Source organism: Oenanthe melanoleuca, chromosome 8, assembly GCF_029582105.1.
Source record: "Oenanthe melanoleuca isolate GR-GAL-2019-014 chromosome 8, OMel1.0, whole genome shotgun sequence".
Classification (NCBI taxonomy): domain Eukaryota; kingdom Metazoa; phylum Chordata; class Aves; order Passeriformes; family Muscicapidae; genus Oenanthe; species Oenanthe melanoleuca.
The window spans coordinates 3,329,654-3,335,823 of record NC_079342.1 but is presented as its reverse complement, the minus strand read 5'-3'; positions in this window follow the sequence as shown (position 1 = coordinate 3,335,823).

Below are 6,170 nucleotides of genomic sequence, written 5' to 3'. Positions count from 1 at the left end.
ATTTGCCAAACACCATCAACCTCAGGAACCTTCTTTTATCTCTAGTCTTCCTTGCCTTCATTCTTTGCAGCATCAGAGAGAGTAAAACCTTACAGAGGAGAATGATGGTATCATCCACCACTGCACTCTGCTTGGAAAGGTATTTTAGCTGGAGACCTCTCTGCCAGTTGAAGGGAGAAAAAAAAAAAAAAAAAAAAAGGAAGAGAGGGAAAAAAACCCAGAAAACACCCAGAAAAACCTGTTGCAAAAAAAAAAAAAAATCATCACAAATAACGTCTTGAGTTTGGAGCTTTGCTTCTTTAGATTTTGGGTTTAGATTTATCACTCACATGAAAGTCTACAAGCAGTCTAACACCACAATTTAAGAAGCACAATCAATTCAGCCCAGATTCCTTAAATTCAACATAATCACTTCCCACAGAACTACCCAAGTCTACTGAAAACGTAGCTGCAGCATTAGAGGGTTATTTGCTCCAAGGACCTTTTTAATATGGCTGTATTGTAACACTGCAGTGCAAGAGCCTCTCCAGCCATAAAAAGAAATTTAGCTCAGAACCACAACTTGTGGGCAATGAAAAACACATTTGCTTCAATTTGCCATCATTTAATAATAGCATTATTTAACAAGATGAGTTAAAACAACCAGCCTCAGAAGACACAGAAGTGCACTTCTTCTCATGAGACTCCGAGGGCACTGAAATGAAATTCATTCTGCAAACCAAACATCCAAAGCAACCAGCACCACTAGAAAGACCATATTTAAAAGGGAGAAAAACATTTAGTGACTGACCAGAAAGAGAGAAGCCGTCTCTATATCCCCAGACATGCACATTTTACTTTGAAGCTGCTATATATTTCACTGGCAAGGAAAATAACAGTCTTCCCCTGGAAGTAACAGATTTGTCATTACACTTTCATTTCCATTCAAAATCAAGAACACACTGAATTTGCACACATGGGGAAGCAGCTACCAAGATCTGGGTGTATTCTGTACCACATCACTAGGCAAACCCCATATATCCTCACGTAATTATTTTCCTACAAGGTTATGCCTAATTGGCCACTAACCTCCCTGATTAATCATCTACACTACAAGAAGGCGTCGGAAAAAAGGCAGAAGGGCACCAAAATATTTATTCGGGCTATAAATATTAAACCAAGAAGGGACAGCTGGTTCAAGTTGCCCCTTCCCGGCTAGCACGGAGAGGTGGATGGCGAGAAAACCCTGCTCGAGAGTCTCACACACACACACACACGCATACATACAAATAAGAAAGGAAGCGGTGTCTCACGTTCATTCCCAGCACGGCTCGGAGATGCTCACTACGGCTCTAAGTTGCCCGTGGCCGGCTCTGGAAGTGTTAAATCCCCGGAGCGCGGCTCCTCCGCCGCTCGCATCCCCGCTCGCTGGCCGGCAGGCGAGGCGGCACCGCGCCGCCCGAGCATCCCTCCCCGCCTCCTCGCCGGCTCCGCCGCGCCAGCGCCTCCCTCCCGGCGGAAAAACTTTGCGCTCAACTCGGCCGAGCTCGGCGGGGCGCCGGGAGCCGCTCGGCGGCGGCTGCGGGAGCGGGGCGGCTCCCCCCGCACAGCCCCGCGCTCCCCGCCGCCTCCTCCTACCTGCAGCCGGCGCCGCTCCCGCAGCGCCCCGCGCATCCTCATCCTCATCCTCATCCTCGTCCTCGTCCTCCTCGTCTGGCGGCGGGCGGGATGCGCGCCCCGGTGGCTGCGGCGCTGCTGCGCGGGCGGAGGCGGCTCCGGGCCCGCGGCGGCAGCGCCGGTCCCCCCGCAGCCCCCCAGTAGCGGCGAGAGGGAGCCCCCGCCCCGCCCGGGCCGCGGGCAGGGGGCGGCGCCCGGCGGGGACCCCCCTGCGGCAGCCCCGGGCCCCCTCCCGCAGCTCCAGCCCCGGCCTCTTCTCCTTCCTCCCGCTAAACCCCCCGGCCCCCGCAGCATCGCTCACCGCGGCCCGGCTGCGGCTCTCCCTGTGCCCGTCCCTCCTGCGGCAGGCGGCTGAGGAGCCCTCCCAGCGCTGGCGGGGCCGTGCCGGCCATCGCTGCCGGCTTCAGGGCTGCAGGCACCTGCTGCCCGTGGGAAACGGGACACCTGAGCCCTCGGCCGGGCTGGGCAGCGGCATCGCTGTGCAGCCGTGATCAGGCAACAGGCGACACCTGGGGACACTCACGTGCGGGGGGCAGCGGAGGTTGGTCACTCACAGCAGCGAAGGCACCAAGAGGCGTTGTGGGCCCAGCGGGATGTGGCATCGCCCTTCCTTCCCGTGCTGCCTTCTCTTCTTGGGATTCTGCCTGGCTATCCCACAGGAGGCTCGCTCCTGGCTGCCATCTCCCCTGTGCAGGAAGGTGTCTGCTCCTGATGCTCGAACACGGACTTTGAAGGCAGAAATACTTTTGAGTGACAGCTTATAGCCACGGTAGATCCAACTTGCCTTGCTGCTCACAGATGGTTGTTAAGTGTTTCTCTGGCAAGCTCTGACCTAAGCCAGCTCTGTCAATAGGTGCCTGGCCCGCTGGGCAGTGTTCAGGAAGGAGAATTACAGTCTGTGCACGGATATATTTCTTGTTCTTCCTTGTCCACTCTTTCAATGGGATGTCACCAAACAGCAAAATTAATTCCTGGCAAGGAAGAAATTGACGCATGAGCTCGCAAACCACAGCAGTGAGACAGCGATTAAAGTTTCTGTCTAATTCTAGGAGATCAAGCTTGTAATAGCTAGAGAATGAGGCTTAAGCTGCTTTACATATTCCTTCATATGTAAGATCATTAAGGCATCTGTGGTTATTGTACCTTATGGCAGAGGGAGCTTTGTTGGAGGTTTTAGTAGTTGCAAAACTCAGTGGCTGTGGGCATGTGCTGTTAACCTTTTGTCACTGTGACCTGACACATTTGACTAAACCACTTTTTCTGGCCCCAATCTCTTACCTGCTCTCCTGTGTCACATATTTATTGCAGAAGTAACAGCTCTTCCTGCTTAATGGGCTTCTTCATGCAAACCCTGAGCTGTTTGGTAATGGCTGCCTCAGACATTTTGTTACCCTTAACTTGTGGGTGATAAAAGATGAATAAAGCCATCAAATATCCTATTGATTATGTGATTGAGATGTACCCTGACTGCCCTTCTAGCACTGAGTTTCTTCCATTCCCTTTCTTTCCTGGGGTTTGGGTGAGGGTGGCAAGAGGAACCAGACCTCTAAACCAGCACTGAACCTGCAGTCTGTCAACCCAGCCTCTTCCCACCCACCACATCTGTGTGAGGAATACAACTCTTGGCAAAAATATATATCAAATCTCAGGCCTTGCCTCTTTCTGGTGTTAAGCTATGGTGTCTCTGATTTCTAGACCCCAATAGTTTCCTTCCTGATGTCCTGCCTGGTTTTGGAGAGCAGAGTTTGGTAGAAGATCTGCCAGGTTCACATAACAATGAATAAAGCCACAGTTTGTATCACGGTGATACCGATGCCAAGTGGGACATGAGAGATTGGAGTTTAGTTCCAACTCCAGTACAGACTCCTCCCTGCTTGTAGCAAAAATACTTGCCAAATATTAGACAGGACCATCAGTTGGGTTGAAGAGCTTGCTGTTGGTGTGATTGACTCTCAGCTCTAGTAGAAAGGGCATTAATTGTGCACCAAGAGTATGGATGTACAAATCCTTCTCTGCAGCCCCATCCAAACAAAGAGATACAGTACGGGGGATGCTTGCAAAAGGTCACTGAAAGAAATCTCTATGCAAGTACCATTAATTTCCATTCCTTAAGCAGATGTGTGAGCAGAAGAGCCACAGAAGTGCCCGTGAACGCGACGCTGCAGAGCTCCCCCAGAGCCGCGGAGCTCCAGCCCCGCGGAGTCAGCGGGGATGCGGAGCCACAAACAGCTGGGCCAGCGAAGGACGAGCCCCGGGAGAGGGAGCAGGAGGCGAGGATGCTGCAGTGCTCAACTGCAGTGAGGGACTGATTATCCTCATCTCAGAGCAGGCAGAGTTTGAAATGGAAATGAGGAGGAGATTTCCCTGCCACAGTAGCCAGCAGCTACAGCAGACGCTGCTCTAAGACAACAGGGGAGCAGGCAGCACGCTTTGTTTCACCGCTATTCAGCTCATCTCAGAGCCCTCCTTTCATTGTTACTCAAGAAGTTTCATACAGGAACGGAACACGAACAAAAAACTCCTTCTACCTGCACATCTTGACGTTGATATTGAGGTCTCTGTGCGTGTGGAGGCTTCAGCATGTGTACTCAAAGCGGAGCAAATTAGCAGCTCTTTATACAAGTCTCATCCTTCTGGGCTTGGAAACAAAACACCGCCTGCGATGCCATGCGAAGGGCTCCGGAGCCAGGAATTCCAAAGGCGTCTGAGCTGCAGGAAGTACACAGCTTCACAGAATCACAGAGCCCCAGAATGGCTTGGCTTGGAAGGGACCTTAGAGATGTCCTCATTCCACCCCTGCCATGGGCAGGGATGCCATCAGGTGTGTCTGAGAACAGCTCAGGTGGTAGCATCTGCTCAACTCAAAATTCCTATGGGGAAACCCACCACCTTCACTGGTGTACTTGAGTGCTCCCCCAAAACTTCAAAACTTCCAAACACAAAACTTCCAGGTGAGGATCAATCCAATCATCTCACAAGCTTTTGTCTCTGCCCAAAAGAGAGGTTTAATTTGTCTTGTCATCATCCTTCATTGCTGCTTGGGGATTTTCTTCCTTATTTTTTATGACTTTAGGAAACTCCTGGCTTTCTCATATGCATCTTCTGGTGGCACCTAAAAAAATACAAAGAAAAACAAAACAAAAACCTCAGGTCTCTGTTTGAGTCATGACAGAGGTACTTAATCAAATATATGCCCAGGAATATCCCGAGTCTCTATGCAGAGGCAAATGTTCTGATTTTATATTGCAATATTTTTGCTTCAGCACTTTTATCCATGAATCTCATGGAGTTTCATTCAGGTGTCATTACCCCCATTTTGTCAGACAGTTGAAGGGAAGCAGCTGCTGTTTGACCAGTGGCACTCTCTGGAGGTAGATCAGGGATTTCTGAGATACTTCCCACTAAAATCCATTGCATCACTGAAGATCCACTACATGCACTAAATTCCAATATTTGGATTAATATTCAGAGATAAACATTAGTCTGGATCTACAACCACAATATACATGCCCACACCCTTCATCCACTGAAAGAATAATTTCGTATTTTTATACAGCAGTCACCTCCAAAAAAAAATGTTCTCCAAGGCAGAAGTCAAGCAAATAATACTAATAGTAATTGCACTATTTCTTCCTTAAAATATATTTATCCAAATGATTTCTCTAGAGGAAAACACAGAAGATATATTTTGATTGCCTTGTGTTCCCTTTCTAAAGCATTTGAGAAATCAAACTTGAGTAGTTTAAATATGGATTTAAAAAATGAATTTAAAAATTGAGAATCACATTGCCAAATATTATGTTGGGACATATTTGTACCAGTAGCAATACTGTAGCCATCCATGCAGGAAACAAAAGCAATACACATTTCTCCAGTCACAAATAAGCTAATTTCTAGACCCAGCTATTTCCAGAGTAGAGTTTATATGCTGTTCATAAAAATAGAAGGATTGATGGTGGTTTGAGGGGAATTCATACTTAAAACTGATTTAACAATAGATTAGTACAAAACATACAGAATGTGTGTAGGGCTATTTTTACAGAAATAAAGATGCTAAATTCACCCCAAAAATTGTTTGCTGTAAATTATTCACTTAGCCCTGTCAGTTCCTGAACCTTTATGAATGTTCTGTGGAAAGCAAGAAAAAAAAAAAAATCAAGCATATGCAAAGCAAAACAGCATCAGAAGTCAGAGAAGTCTCCAAGGGAGATGAACTTCAATGCCACAGTAGGGTAAACAAATGGAATTATTTACAATATAACAGTATCATTTGCAATGCTATTTTATACATTATTTAATCACACACTGGGTCTCCCTTGCAGCCCGTGGTAGATGACAGAGCCATTTTGTTCTGTCTTTCACCTCCCATGTCTGTGTGGAATGAGAGTTTATCTAACATTTGGATACATCACACTTACTGCCTCCTGCCTGTTCAAAACACACTCCTTTCCCTCCAGCTGCTCAGGGGCCACACAGATCTCAAGGTTACAAGATTTCAGGAGCTAAAAACGGGC